This window comes from Odocoileus virginianus, chromosome 33 (assembly GCF_023699985.2).
Source record: "Odocoileus virginianus isolate 20LAN1187 ecotype Illinois chromosome 33, Ovbor_1.2, whole genome shotgun sequence".
Classification (NCBI taxonomy): Eukaryota; Metazoa; Chordata; class Mammalia; order Artiodactyla; family Cervidae; genus Odocoileus; species Odocoileus virginianus.
In genome coordinates, this window is record NC_069706.1 from 27,441,285 (window position 1) to 27,457,738 (window position 16,454).

The 16,454-nt window shown below is 44.3% G+C and overlaps 1 protein-coding gene across 2 annotated transcripts in view; it reads left to right on the forward strand.

The window, feature by feature from the left end:
• CALN1 (calneuron 1) overlaps nt 1–16,454 on the forward strand; it is a 497,807-nt gene that overhangs the window by 36,586 nt on the left and 444,767 nt on the right. The gene's annotated exons all lie outside the window — the stretch shown is intronic.

Consider the following 16,454-nt stretch of genomic DNA (forward strand, 5'->3'; position numbering starts at 1 on the left):
CGGGAGGGGTCCCAAGGGGATGCATGTCCCAGCGGGGCCAGAGATTTGATGATCTGTCTTGAGCCTGACAGCTGTTCATTGGTTAAATCTGAGCTGTGTGGACGGGTGAGGAGACGGGTTTGAAAGCTGACGCTATCAGGGACTGATCAAGTTGGAGGGGGTGCTTGTTAGAAAAAAAAGCAACAGATACATTTTATAGAGTGCATATTCCATGGCAGCATAGAAGTGGGAGCTCTGCAGAGATAATTTCAGTTAACCTGCACAACAACCCCATATGGGTGTTATTAACCCCATTTGTACAGGAGAAAAGTAAGACAGTTGGTAAACGGCATCACATAGGCCATATCACAAAGACAAAGGTCAATCCAGGACTCCTACCCATACCTCTGAATAAAAAAACTTGTTCCTAACCATTAGATCACCCTGCCACTCCCCTGCTTATGGGTGAGGAGGTCAGCTCAGGGGGAGGGGTTGTGTGTGTTCTGAGCTACAGGCTTCCCAAGGTTTGAGCTCTTTCTTTTTCTTGGTTTTTCATGGCTGTAAAAACTCAAGAGGAATTTTAACTCTGGGTGGTTTTGTGTAGAAGGAAATGTTGATCTATGTGATGCTGACATCAAGGAGTTGGTCTGGGTGAGTCCTTTAAATGGCTATGTTCTGCTGTGGTCTCCCCAAGGTTGTTTGGAATGGGATCTCCAGCCCTCTCTGTCACCAGCTCCTAGCGGGGGCCACGAGTGTTCATGGTGGGGGCCATGAGTTCATGATTAGGGTTATGGCGAACTAGAGGAGGTCTGAGTCTCTGCGACCCCATGGACTGCAGCCTGCCAGGCTCCTCTGTCCTTGGGATTTTTCAGGCAAGAAAACTGGAGTGGGTTGCCATTCCTTTCTTCATAGGATCGTCGTGACCCCGGGGATCAAACTCAGGTCTCCTGCATTACAGGCACATTCCTGACCATCTGAGCCACAAGGGAAGCCAAGGGAAGTGAACACATTGCTGATGACTAGAGCTCCCGATCTTCGGCGCTCTCTCTCCGTAACTGGGAGCTGGACTGCAGGGCCCAGCGCAGGGTACTGTAAGATTCTATCCAGAACCTTCTCCAATACAGCTCACTATTTGGGAAATCAGTGTGGGGGCTGACAGAACCCCTGGCCAAGGGCATGCTGACCTGCAGGTGAGCCCTTCTCATTAGCTCTGAGGACAGGTCTGGAACAGGGCAACATGAAACTGGAATGCCATACACTGAAGGCAGGCTCAGAGGAAGGGTCTGCTTCGGAAGGCTGGTCAGGGGTCAGAGAACAACTTGGCCTGGGCCTCCGCAGCCAAAGAGAAGCCCCAGCAGGAGGCACAGTCCAGTCCAAGATGAAATTCCTGGTTGGTTTATTCTCTGGCTGGGATAAGCGGTGCCATCCTGGGCACTTGCCCTGGGAGATGGGTGGTGTTGAGGGAAGAAGGTAAGGATTGGGACAGAGAAATGGTTCTGTATGTCCTACAGAGTCTGTGGCAAATGACAGATGAGGCTGATGCTACAGAGGATACAGAGAGTTGCCCACCTTAGTGAATGTGAAGATATGATGCAGCAAACAGACAGAGAAGTCAGATGGAGTCAGAAACCCTTTTTACTCAACATACACCCACATTAAAAATATCTCCCTATTTGTTCTGGTGACTTTGGGTTTTCGAGTTTTGGGGCTGTGATACTGTGATACTGGAGTGGGATGCCGTTTCCTCCTCTAGGGTATCTTCTTGACCCTGGGTTTGAACGTACATCTGTCACATCTCCTGCAGTAGCAGGCAGCTTCTTTACCGCCAGCGCCACCTGGGAAGCCCTCATAGCTGCCCTCTCCTGATGGGCATGAATTAGGCAGGTTAGTTTCCCTTGTCCCTGGGGACAGCAGTAGCCTAAGAGGAATGAATCTGCTTCTCCCAAGCCATCAACTTCTCCTTTTGGGGAGAGTAAGAACTCTACTTGGACCCCAGGGCTGAGAGTCTCTGGCTTGTTCTCATCACATATTCACACCCACACTCATACACAGTGCACATAACACTTGTTTACGCCTTCTTTGGGGGCAAGTGCACACTTCTCAAAGATTTCTTTATGCAATCGGCAGAGAGAGAGAGACAGCTAAAACGAAGAGGGGTGAGATAGGAACAGGAGATGGATAGTGGTCACAGTCTCTGTGCCAGGGCTTGGATGTGGAGGGGAGAGGGAACACAGCTCACCTGGAACATGTTTTCATATCACTTTCCAGCAGTGAGTTCTTGCAGAGTACATCGTCTCCTTGTCCTCCAGTTCCTTTGCTAGGGGCCTCCTTCAGATAAAGTATGGGTATTGGGTTTTGCTTACAGGGCATCAGGGGCCTCAGACCTGAAAAACTGTCTGGGCCCATGTGGCTGTGGTTGGTGTGGGCAGGGTCAGCAAATTAGAAAGTCAGAGGGAATCTCCTCCATACGTCTCATTTTCCTGCCCTGGATCATTTTCCCAACTCCTGGTACCATTTTGGTTGCTAGTAATGGAAGTCCAGTAGAACTTTCCTCAGTGAAAAGAGAAACATCTAACGTTCCAACAGAGGATCCAGGCAAGGGTGGATGGTGGGGGAACATGTCTCAGAGAATCCAAAGCCTCGGGGATGTAGAAAATCCATGGAAGTTTTCTGCTGGTCTTCATCTCTCTGGTTTCTCTGTCCATGTGAAAATTAGTCCTTTCAAATAGCTACCAATTTGGCAGTCAGCCTCAACTGGGAACTTGTATGGTCTCAATTCAAAATTCCCTGGGGAACAGGCTCATAGCTGCCCATCCATGAGCACTCCATTGTGTCTGACTCTTCATGACCCCACGAACTGTAGCCTGCCAGGTGCTTCTGTCCATGGAATTTTCCAGGCAAGAATACTGGAGTGGGATGCCGTTTCCTCCTCTAGGGTATCTTCTTGACCCTGGGTTCGAATGTACATCTCTCACATCTCCTGCAGTAGCAGGCAGATTCTTTACCACCAGTGCCACCTGGAAGCCCTCATAGCTGCCTCTCCTGATGAAGTTGACACTGTCTAGGGGAGGAGGGTCGGTGGGTATGAGCGTGGCTGCTTCCACTATAAATACATGGATGGAAGTGGTGGCAAGACAACAACCAGAGGAGTCGAGCAGCTCCTCGCCCCAGGTCCTTCACATAATGGTTTTGTATTCCATTCTTGAAGTTGGTCAACTATCCATGAAGTGCTGGTAAGATACTTGCTAGTCATGCTCTAAGTTAGTGACTTTATTTATACAGTTTTGCCTTTATTATTTTTTGTTTGTTTGTTTTTTGCTGCTTTGCATGGCCCATAGAGTGTTAATTCCCTGACCAGGGACTGTACTTGCATTCCCTGAATTGGAAGCACAGAGTCTTAACCACTGGACCGCCAGGGAAGTCTAACATTCATTTGTGTTTATGTATTAATTTGAAGATAATCTATAGACGTTGGAGAAGGTAATGGCAACCCACTCCAGTACTCTTGCCTGGAAAATCCCATGGATGGAGGAGCCTGGTAGGCTGCAGTCCATGGGGTCGCTAAAAGTCGGACACAACTGAGTGACTTCACTCTCACTTTTCACTTTCCTGCATTGGAGAAGGAAATGGCAACCCACTCCAGTGTTCTTGCCTGGAGAATCCCAGGGACAGGGGAGCCTCGTGGGCTGCCGTCTATGGGGTTGCACAGAGTCAGACATGACTGAAGTGACTTAGCAGCAGCAGCAGCATGGACATTTTAAATTGTAGACGATATCAATTTAAGTGGAAACTAGGAATAGGCAGTTTTGAATGCTTTTTTTTTTTTTTTTTTTTGCTATGCCGCATGGCATACCCTGATCAGGGATTGAACCCTGGCCCCCTGCAGTGGAAGCACAGCGTCTTAACCACTGCACTGCCAAGGAAGTCCTTGGAGCCTTTAAAAGAAGGTGGCCACCAGGAGACCCAGAGGAGTGAATGATTACTGATGGGATGAAAACAGTGGGGTCGGTGGAGCTGGCTGGGGGCACCACAGTGACCTGTGGAGAGAGACCTCACGCAGAGGCAGGAACTGGAGAGGTGTAGAACCCAGGAGCCTCCTCCCCACCTATCCTCCTGCTTGTCAGCTTGGCAGCTTACCAGACTCCCCAGTTTGTCTATTCCTAGGTCTTGGCCAGGCTTTCTCTTGATGGATCTGGAGGAGATGACCTATAGATGGGGGTGTTCCTTCTCTTCTACTCTGAAGAGTCTCGCAAGGACCCACAGCAGTGGATCCCTGCTTGTCTCTGGTCCACCCAGATATTAACTTTTTAGACTGGAGGCTTGAAAAGATGCTCTTCCCCTTTGTGCAGATTCTGAAATCTGTTACTCTTCTGAGTCTGGAGCTGACTCATGAGTGGTCAGCAGGTCTAGGAGATCAACTGGAAGAGAGTCCCAGGGAACAGAGAGCTGCCCAGTAGCTTCAACAATCTACTGCTAATAAACAGCCCCACCAGCGTGGTGCTCCTCCAACCCAACCTGAAGGGAGCTTTTCTAATATAGGGAGAAATGGATGTGCACTCTTGATATATGAGCTAAAAATAGCCCATGTTCCAAACAAATTGTTTTTTAGTATTTTGAAATGAAAATGTGTAGACAAAGCAAGGATTTAGAATGTATGACTCATTAAATTGCTGACTCTGAAAGCAATGGGAATTCAAAGGGAATCTTTCTCTCCCTATTTTTCCCTCCCACCCCTTCTCTGAATAGCTTATGAAAAGAGTCTCTTCATAAACAGGACCCATAAACTCCTCCATGATTTAAGGTCCTGCGCAGTGAGAGGCAGATGGAAGTCAAAGTTTTATTGCCTGATTACTAAGCTGGATTCCCTAGTTAGGTTGGAATCATCAACCTGAGTTCCCCACCCTCCATGACCCGCCCATCCTCATTTCTCCTCCTCAGGTCCCTAAAAGGTGCCCAGGGAATTCCATGGCCCCACTGTGGCCACTGATCCTCCCTCCCCACAATGCAGAGTTCTGTTGGACCTCAGCAGCACTCACATCACCAGCCCTAATAAGGATGTCTCATCACCGAGCATCAACTCTGGGGCTACATCCTTGAGAGATCACACACTGGATGGTTTTGTGGAGGGATGCAGCCGTGGGCACCTCCATCAGCTCACTGGGCACCTCAGGCTCATTTTTTTTTTCTTCCATTTATTTTTATTAGTTGGAGGCTAATTACTTTACATCATTACAGTAGTTTTGTCATACATTGAAATGAATTAGCCATGGATTTACATGTATTCCCCATCCCGGTCCCCCCTCCCACCTCCCTCTCCATCCGATCCCTCTGGGTCTTCCCAGTGCACCAGGCCCGAGCACTTGTCTCATGCACCCAACCTGGGCTGGTGATCTGTTTCACCCTAGATAATATACATGTTTCAATGCTGTTCTCTTGAAACATCCCACCCTCGCCTTCTCCCAGAGTCCACAAGTCTGTTCTATACATCTGAGTCTCTTTTTCTGTTTTGCATATAGGGTTATCGTTACCATCTTTCTAAAGTCCATATATATGTGTTAGTATACTGTAATGGTCTTTATCTTTCTGGCTTACTTCGCTCTGTATAATGGGCTCCAGTTTCATCCATCTCATTAGAACTGATTCAAATGAATTCTTTTTAATGGCTGAGTAATATTCCATGGTGTATATGTACCACAGCTTCCTCATCCATTCGTCTGCTGATGGGCATCTGGGTTGCTTCCATGTCCTGGCTATTATAAACAGTGCTGCGATGAACATTGGGGTGCACGTGTCTCTTTCAGATCTGGTTTCCTTGGTGTGTATGCCCAGAAGTGGGATTTCTGTGTCATACGGCAGTTCTATTTCCAGCTTTTTAAGAAATCTCCACACTGTTTTCCATAGTGGCTGTACTAATTTGCATTCCCACCAACAGTGTAAGAGGGTTCCCTTTTCTCCACACCCTCTCCAGCATTTATTGCTTGTAGACTTTTGGATAGCAGCCATCCTGACTGGCGTATAATGGTACCTCATTGTGGTTTTGATTTGCGTTTCTCTGATAATGAGTGATGTTGAGCATCTTTTCATGTGTTTGTTAGCCATCTGTATGTCTTCCTTGGAGAAATGTCTGTTGAGTTCTTTGGCCCATTTTTTGATTGGGTCATTTATTTTTCTGGAGTTGAGCTGGAGGAGTTGCTTGTATATTTTTGAGATTAATCCTTTGTCTGTTGCTTCGTTTGCTATTATTTTCTCCCAATCTGAGGGCTATCTTTTCACCTTGCTTATAGTTTCCTTTGTTGTGCAAAAGCTTTTAAGTTTCATTAGGTCCCATTTGTTTATTTTTGCTTTTATTTCTAAAATTCTGGGATGTGGGTCATAGAGGATCCTGCTGTGATTTATGTCAGAGAGTGTTTTGCCTATGTTCTCCTCTAGGAGTTTTATAGTTTCTGGTCTTACATTTAGATCTTTAATCCATTTTGAGTTTATTTTTGTGTATGGTGTTAGAAAGTGTTCTAGTTTCATTCTTTTACAGGTGGTTGACCAGTTTTCCCAGCACCACTTGTTAAAGAGGTTATCTTTTTTCCATTGTATATCCTTGCCTCCTTTGTTGAAGATAAGGTGACCATAGTTTGGTGGATTTATCTCTAGGCTTTCTATTCTGTTCCGTTGATCTATATTTCTGTCTTTGTGCCAGTACCATACTGTCTTGATGACTGTGGCTTTGTAGTAGAGTCTGAAGTCAGGCAGATTGATTCCTCCAGTTCCATTCTTCTTTCTCAGGATTACTTTGGCTATTCGAGGTTTTTTGTATTTCCATACAAATTGTGAAATTATTTGTTCTAGTTCTGTGAAAAATACCGTTGGTAGTTTGATAGGGATTGCATTGAATCTATAGATTGCTTTGGGTAGTATAGCCATTTTGACAATATTGATTCTTCCAATCCATGAACACGGTATATTTCTCCATCTGTTTGTGTCCTCTTTGATTTCTTTCATCAGTGTTTTATAGTTTTCTATGTATAGGTCTTTTGTTTCTTTAGGTAGATATACTCCTAAGTATTTTATTCTTTTTGTTGCAATGGTGAATGGTATTGTTTCCTTAATTTCTCTTTCTGTTTTCTCATTGTTAGTGTATAGGAATGCAAGAGATTTCTGTGTGTTAATTTTATATCCTGCAACTTTACTGTATTCATTGATTAGCTCTAGTAATTTTCTGGTAGAGTCTTTAGGGTTTTCTATGTAGAGGATCATGTCATCTGCAAACAGAGAGAGTTTCACTTCTTCTTTTCCTATCTGGATTCCTTTTACTTCTTTTTCTGCCCTGATTGCTGTGGCCAAAACTTCCAAAACTATGTTGAATAGTAGTGGTGCGAGTGGGCACCCTTGTCTTGTTCCTGATTTCCGGGGAAATGCTTTCAATTTTTCACCATTGAGGGTGATGCTTGCTGTGGGTTTGTCATATATAGCTTTTATTATGTTGGGCACCTCAGGCTCATTATTGGGTTGAATGGAAGGGTTACATCTCATTAGTGGTGCTCAGGGTTTGTTTGTTTGTTTGCTTGTTTTTGCTAACAAAACCTTTCTAGATAAGTCTCCTGGGGAAATCCCAGTATGTAGAACAAAAAAGAGACGACCCATTCTGGTTGGATCAAGGTTTGCATGTGTTTGGGAGGGTGGGGAGGTCTTTCAGGACCCTTGAAATGAACAGTGAGACTTTTCACTCACGGGGTCTGTTGCTCAACCTTCATAGCACATCACCTCTCACCCCCATGCTCCTTGAATATCTTAGTGCTTCTGTCTTTCATCTGCCCAGAGTCCTGATAGGAGGAAGCTAAAACCGTGTAGATGACCAACCAACAGTTCTATCTCATGTTTCCTCAAATTCAACTGCAGAGAACTCACACTGCAACGCTCTCCTCTTTGACAACCTCCTTGCTGATGTTTGACACTGTTATTCCTACTTCAGGATGTAGAGAGAAACTCACATGGATACAGAACATGGGTAGGTGGCCCTCAAAACCCATAGCTTTCAATCCAGTGGGTCCTCACTGGGACTCAGAGATTCTTCTAGCAGCCAGGTCTCTTCCTCATTCTCCACCATGACTGCTTCACCCCCTACCCACTCATCTAAGAATGATGCCGTTTCCTCATTCACAAATAAAACAAAGGCCCCAGGAGGAAACTTCTCAACTTCCTGAGCACCTCTGTCACATTTTCTGCATCCAAGTTCATCTTTGCCACTCCCTGCCCATTATAGTAGAGGAGGATGCCTTTCACCAGGTTGAGGACCACCTGCCGCATGAACCTAGACATCTGTTCTCTGTCATCCTCTCTTCAGGGACCTTATTTCATCAATTGTTCCTCCTTGGTTATTCTTCAACCTCATTCTTCTTCCCCTAAGCAGAAACGTTTGTTCTGATGCACCTTATCTTGAAAAAAAGTAAACGGCTGATATGAACTTTTTAAAAAACAACATTTTATCTGTTTATTTTTGGCTGTACTGGGTCTTTGTTGCTCTAGTTGTGGGGAGTGAAGGCCCCTCTCTAGTCGCAGTGTGTGTGCATTTCTCGTTGCACTGCCTTCTTTGTGGTGGAGCGTGGGCTCTAGGGCACACGGGCTTCAGTGGTTGCTGCACGTGGGCTCAGCAGTTGGGCTTATGGACTCCAGAGCATGGGCTCAGCAGTTGGGCTTATGGACTCCAGAGCATGGGCTCAGCAGTTGGGCTTATGGACTCCAGAGCATGGGCTCAGCAGTTGGGCTTATGGACTCCAGAGCATGGGCTCAGCAGTTGGGCTTATGGACTCCAGAGCATGGGCTCAGCAGTTGGACTTATGGACTCCAGAGCATGGGCTCAGCAGTTGGGCTTATGGACTCCAGAGCATGGGCTCAGCAGTTGGACTTATGGACTCCAGAGCATGGGCTCAGCAGTTGGGCTTATGGACTCCAGAGCATGGGCTCAGCAGTTGGACTTATGGACTCCAGAGCATGGGCTCAGCAGTTGTGCATGGGCTTAGCTGTGCGCTTAGATGTGGGGTCTTTCCGGACCGGGGATTGAACCTGTGTCCCCTGCGTCGCGAGGGAGATTCTTAACCACTGGACCATAAGGGAAGCCCTGATATGAACTTTTTTAAGTTCTTTGAACTTCTTGAAAAAATTGCCTACACTTGCTCCATCTCTCCATTTTTCATCCACTACTCAGCCCTCCCTCGCTGTGATCTGGTCTCTGCACCCATCAGGCCACTGATCCTGCTCTGACTGGAACAAGGGAGGGTGTTAAAGTAGAAGGACCAATGCCAAGGTGTAGTCAAAATGTATCTGGTACAAAATCTATGTGTGTATTACTAAATCATAAAATTTTCAAGCAGGACCCAGGAATCTGTTGCCCCAATTCCCTTCTCCCTGAGACCTTCAGCAATAGCCCACCCAGGTCCCCAGAAGAATTGGGAGGGTCTCATGGACAGAGGAGACTGGTGGGCTACAATCCATGGAGTCGTGAAGTGTCAGACACAACTGAGCACACATCTCCTCTCTCCTCTGCTGACACAATTTCACATCAGCAAGCATGCTTCACTCACTCTTATTAGGATGGTCAAATCTTTTCCTTTTCCCTTTAGCAGGTCCAGCCATCCAGTTTGAATTTCAAATGATCTTGGCTAAGAAACTTTTAATCACTTTTTCATTCTTCTGGAGCTTGTCTGACCCTATCTCATGGAAATCTTCCTTTCACTCAGGACCTAGTTACTTCCTTTGTGATGCTTCTAATACAGCATGTTCCAAATTGATGATCCTCAGACATCAATGTTAATAAATATTCCTCTAAAAGTGCTTCATGGTCAGTAAAATTCAGATGATGCTCCTCACCGTATCTACTTGTTAGAGAACATAAGTGCATACTAAAATCCTAGAGATAGCCTACGGCAAAGAAAATGATTTATCTTGGCTTAAATCAACTTTTCCAAACACAGTTTGAGCCTGGAGCACTGGATATGAGTAAATATGTGTGTATAGGTGTGTGTAAAGGTGAAGAAACCACCTATTAAGTGTTTATTTCCTCTTCCTAGGGCATGCCTAGTTCTATGGAAATGTTACGTAACTGGTATACCCTGGGTCCAAGGAATGCTAACACCCATATATTCACAAAAACAACAATAATTGATGTGCCAGGCTTTGTGCTGGGTGTTGGGAATTGAAATGAATAATTCCTTTCCTCTTATAGGTTATAGGCTCATGGAAAAGATGGATTGATACTCACCATAGTGTTTATGTGTTAGGATAAATTCATGCACAGGGCGTGCCTTGAAGCATCACCACACACACACACACACACACACACACACACACACACACCCCTAGGCAGTTGTGCAGCTCCAGGGTATGCCATTCACTTATAAAACAAAAATACAATGTGAATGTCATCCCCTGAAGTTGTGTAATATTCCTAGAATAAATAAACCTATATCCACCTAAATATGCAGTTTGTTCTCATTGATGTGGTCACATTACCCCACAAGGTTTTTTTCTCTCAACAATTTATTACCAACATCCTTTTCTGTTGTACTGTGATTGATTTCACCAGTCCCCTCTCTGGCAGTTTAGGCTGTGGTTTTTGCTCTCACAAGCAGTGCTGTAATGAGCAGCTCTATTTATGCTTATGAACTTGTGCAAGTATATCTAAATATAAATTTTCTAGAAGTGAAATTTCTGGGTCAGAAAGTATATACATTTTTTTTTCCTTTTGCTAGGTTTGCCAAATTGCTCTCCAGAATTAGGTACCAAATTACCTAAGGGAATGGCTTCTGAGGACAGGGGACACTGGAATGGAGGGGAAGGAGGCAAGAGAGGAGAAGGGCTTGAAGGTGATAATTAATGGAGTACTGTCTCTTAGGAAGAGAGGGGGCATGGGATCAAGAACACAGTCTTCATGAAAAAAAAATTTCTACATGTACAGCCAAAGTATAAATTCTGGACTCTGCAGAGAATATTACAAATGATCTTAGCTGAGAATTTTTGATCACTCTTGCACTCTCCTGGAGATTCTCTAACTCAGCCTCTTGGAAATCTCCTTTCATTCAAGATCCACTATTTCCTGCATGATTTTTCTCAGAAAAAATGCTTCAAAATTTAAAAATATTTTATATTGGAGTACAGTTGGTTTACAATGTTGAGTTAGCTTCAGATGTACAGCTGAGTGATCCAGTTACACATATACATAGATCCATTCTGTTTCGGGTTCTTTTCCCACACAGGTCTACAGGGTATTGAGTAGAGTTCTCTGTGCTATACCAGTAGGTCCTTGTTCATTATCTATTAAATAGTTTATATATAGTAATATGTATATGTTAATCTCAAATTTCTAATTTATCCATCCCCCACTTTTCCTCTGTAGTAAGCATAAATTTGTTTTCAAAGTCTGTGAGTCTCTTTTGTACGTAAGTTCATTTGTATCCTTTCTTTAGGCTCCACATATAAGTAATATTATGTAATATTTGTCTGGCTTACTTCATGTGATAATCTCTAGGTCCATTCATGTTGCCGCAAATGGCATTATTTCATTCTTTTTTAATGAAACATGCCACAAATTGATGTTTAATACTGACATTAATAAGCATTCCTCTAAAAGTGCCCCATTGTCAGTAACACAGTTGGCCCCTAGGAATCTTATTTCTTTGACAGAGCATTGGGTATCAGGATGCTATATGCTTGTCCTCCTGGCATTTGCATGGTGGATGCTGCAATGGATCAGAGGATGTCTAGCATCATTGGATAAACAGGATACCCATTTATGCAATGTTCACTTCACCTTATGACAGGTAATTGAAGATGGTTTAATATTAAAACAATGCTTGATATGTTCTTGTGCAGGACACCAGTTTTTAAGACAAAAATCTTGGCCTTCAAAAGCAGGTTCTTGATTGCAGGGGGATGTTATGGTTTATCACCTCATTATTCTCTTCTTTATCAGAAGCTCTTTTATAGAAAAATGGAGGATTCCCGGACCCAATCTAACTCATCAAGCACACTCCCTGTGTTTGTATCAAATTTTAATTTGAGCATTTTACTCCTACTGGGAAAGTGGGGCAGGGGGAGGGGGAGGCAGTGGAATCTATGCCCTAACAGACTTGCTGTCAGCAGAAGACTATAGAAAACAGCACTTTCCCTTAAGGTTAAGCTAGTCCTCTCCATCACAGAGTTCAAAGGGGACTGGAGGGACACAACGGACCCTCAGGCCTGTCTGCCAGGTGCCCCTTCCCCAGACTGACCCCCGGAGCCACATCCAGCTCTCTGTCTGGTCCACATGTGGCCATTGCAGGAATCTTTTCTTCCTGGACCTCTTGTCTCTTCTTAGTCTGTCTACTACAGCTTTGCATAAACCACCCCAAACTCGGTGGTGTAAACCAACAAACATTTTACGCTCATGGAGACTCTGGGTCAGGAACTCATTGGGGGTTTATCTGCTCTGCGATGTCTGGTGCCTCTATTGGAAAGACTCAGCTGGCTGGGGGTAGACTCATTGGGTGACTCATATGTTTGGTGCCTGGGCTGGCTGAAGGACCAGCTCAGCTGGGAGTATCTACATATGACATCTCCACATGGCTTGTGCTTTGCCCAGCGTGGCATCTGGCTTCTAAGACAAGCATCTAGAGATGAGCCTTCCAAGAGCACCAGCTGGGACCTGGTTGGCCTTTTATGACTTGGCCTTGGAAGCATCACTTCTGGCATGTTATGGCAGTCAAAGCAGTCCAAATCCTCCTGGATTCAGGGGGTGGAGGCATAGAGAGCACATATCAGTGGTGAGGAGATTAAAAAGAATTTGGGAACCACATTTCAAAACTCCCACACTTTGCCTTCATGGATCCTGGATCCTTCTGTTACATGCTCCCAGTGTTGCACTTCTTTTAGCATCTTCTGGATTCTTGCCGAGCAGCAGGGAAGAATAGGATGCTGGTTGGGGCAGGGAGAGTCAAGATAAAGGGTCTTCCCAATGATCAGAGAATCCTGTGCATAACTCAGAACATGATTATGTTAGGAAAGTATTTGTCTTCCTTTAAATTACCCTCATGTGGTGTGTGCCAGACTCCAGGAGGAAAAAGGAACTGGGTGGAAAGATCCACATTAGCCAGTAAAGGAAGTTTTGCCACCTGGGCAGAGACATTAACCAGGACAGGGTTTCAGGAAAATTAATAAGTATGTTCCAGGAGAGCCAGTGGCTCGACCACCTATATCATGATGCAAGTGGTCTACTCCAGAGACTTCTCTGGTGGTTCGGTGGTTAAGAATCTGTGTGTTCCCAATGTAGGGGCATGGGTTTGACCCCTGGTTGGGGAACTAAGATCCCACATGCCATGCAGTACAACCAAAATTGATTAATCAATCAATATAAAAAGTGGCCCACTCCACAACTCTAGGGGGGCACTCAGAGTATAATTAATTGGGCCCTGGTCACACAGAGCTTTGATGGGACTTACTTAAAGAAAAGCAATGGTTGGTACCACTGCGCTGTTATTGGTCAGATGTCTGTCTCATTCCCTTACCAGGGCCATCTCCTCATATTACATTTCAGGGTTAACAGATTAGGCCTTGGGTCTGCATGTGAGTCAGTCCACCTGCTGATTCTGGTTCCTGCCCCTGTATAAGGGCTTAGCACCATCTCAGCTTGGCGAAACTTCACTTCCAGTCACACGGGGGCCACCATATTCTCCCGGTAAGCAGCAGCTACAGAGTCACCAACCCGTGGAGGGGCAGTACTGGCATAAGTGTGCGATTTTCTTTGCCTCCTTTCAATGTCCCACCCAGCCATCATCACACAGCAGATGGATATAAATCACAGATTTTACTGAAGGTTTGGGAATAACTGATGTAGGGAAAATTTGCCATCTACAAAGAAATCTTCTTAGAGTCAGAAAAATAATTTCAAGGTAGGGAAAAACTACCATCTATAAAGAAATCTTAGAAAAAATAAAAATATTTTTAGAGGGACTTTTCATGCTTGCATCCCTTTGGCAGTCTGGTGAAGCCTGTGAATTTTGTTTTTAAATGCATGAAATAGACTATTCAAGGGGCCAATAAAGGAAATCAATTATTTTTAAGTACAGTGTGGCAATATTAAACAAAACAAATGGGTGATATAATAATACATGTGCTTCCTTGTTGATGTGTTAAATAATAAGATCTGGCAGTGGGTGTAATAACAATCATAATTTTGAAATACTGTGGCTGTAAGTGTAAACAACATGGGGAGATAATTCTGACAACTGTAACCTGGTAGGAAAATATTAGTGGCAAAGCCACAGTACAGCTAATTCCACTGGGCCATGAGACTTGCGTTCATAATGGAAGGAAATGCTAGATTCCATTTAGAGACTGATGAAAATAAAGGTATACTCTTTCCCACCCAAATTCATGGGCCCCTTGATTCTGTCCTTGAGCCTCCAAGAGTGAGAGTCCCTCAGAACCCCTGGTGCATTTCTTAGCTCTTTTCCTGGCTTCTTTTCAGTTTCTCGTCAAAAGTTGGGGGGAGGAGTAGAAATGAGAAAGAGGCAGGAGAGAGAAGGGATGCACTGCTTCCATCTCTCTTGGCGCCCAGAGGCTGCCTGAGGTCAGCACTGAGGACAGAGGCTCTGGCCTCACTCCTTCTTGGGGGACCTTGGGAGCCCACCAGACATGGCCCCTGCCCCAGGACGTCATCTCTGGTCTGGTTCAGTGTGTGGAGAGTAGATTGAGGCAGATCCCCCGAATCTCACTGAGTCTCTGTGGGCAGAGACACTGAATGAGGAGGCGGCTGGTCGGTCACAGGGGCAACGCCAAGGAATCCCCAGAAGAGAGGTGTGTTTGTCACAATTCTCCACTGCAAAGTTACTAATTGTTCTCTTTTTTCCATACTGTATTCTTTGGAAAGAAGTTGCTGCACTGGCCACACAAGAAATGAGGAGTCGTGCCCCATCTCCATGAAGGCAGAACATCTACATAGATTATTTGGCATTATTTTGTACAGGGGATTTTATCTTTTTCCCCATTTAGTTTTGCAACCATGTATTTTTGTAGTATGAACTCATGGGCACTTATATGTCGGTGATGATGCCATACAACTTAGCTTTGTGGCTCAAGTGGTTGCAGCCTTGGTCACTGGGCGCTCTTGGCCCTTGCCTTTTGAACACTTTCTTACTTCCTGGCATGACAGGATGCTCCAAACTCATCTTGTGTATTTCCTGACCCAGTTTCCTGGCCTGGTTTCTTTTATTAGAGAATGGTGTTAAAAACCAAGATCTGAGCCCTAGGCGTGCTTGTTGCTGTTGAAGCATTGTTGCTTCTAGGCCCTGTCACCTGACAGAACAAGAAAATATTTATGTAAATATTAACCTATATATATACGTATATCTATGTATATTTCTATATGTAACATCTGTACTTGTATCAAGCTAAATATAGCTTTATTCTGATGTTTCCAACTCAACTCCATTAACACAGGATCCTTCTAGCATGCTCCCCTTTCTTACCTGTAAACTCCCACTCCAACAGAGAGAAATCTGGCTCCTACCATCCACCATCCATTTACTTAATTTTTTTTTTCTGTTTTTTTTTTGTTTTGGCTGCGCTGGGTCTTCGTTTCGGCGCTTGAGCTTCTCTAGTCATGATGCCCAGGCTTAGCTGCCCTGAGGCATGTGGGATCTTCGTTCCCCAGGGATTGAACCTGTATCCCCTGCATGGGAAGGCAGGTTCTTAACCACTGGTCCACCAGGGAAATCCCTACTTGTTTAACTGTGGTAACATGTAGAGCAGTATGTATCAGAATTGTTAACACATTCCCCTGTGGGAAACAGTTTTACCAACTAAAGTTCTTTATAGTGCAGTTGCCTTTAGTTTGCCAGAGTCCGCTCATTTCCAGAGTTACCAGCACTTTCCCTGTCTCTTCTGTGAGGTTGTTTCATATACATGTATAATACAGCTTAATCCGTCCCATTCTGTATTCCATCCTGAAAATCTATTGATCTCCCAAGTGATTTTTTAAAAAATTTGCATACAGTAAGGTTCAATCGTTGTGCTGAAGTTAAATGGATTTTGACAAGTGTATATTGTCATGTATCCCCAATTATAATATCATATGGAATATTAATAGTTTTGCTGCCCTAAAAATACCCTGAACTTCACCTATTCAACCTTTCTCTTTGATTTCTGAACTTCTGGCAACCACAGACCTTTTCAATCTCAATATTTTTGTCTTTTCCAAAGTGTCAAACAATTGGAGACATACCGTATGTAGCCTTTTTACATTGGCTCCTTTCATTTACATATATCCATTTAAGATCCACTGGTGTCTTTTTGTGGGTTGGTATCTCATTTCTTTTTATTGCTGAGTAATGTTTCATTTCATAGATGCACCATAGTTTATTCACCTATTAAAGGACATCTTTGTTGCATCCAATGTTTTGGTGATTATGAATAAAAGTGCTATATATATTATAGCACTATATATAAATAAA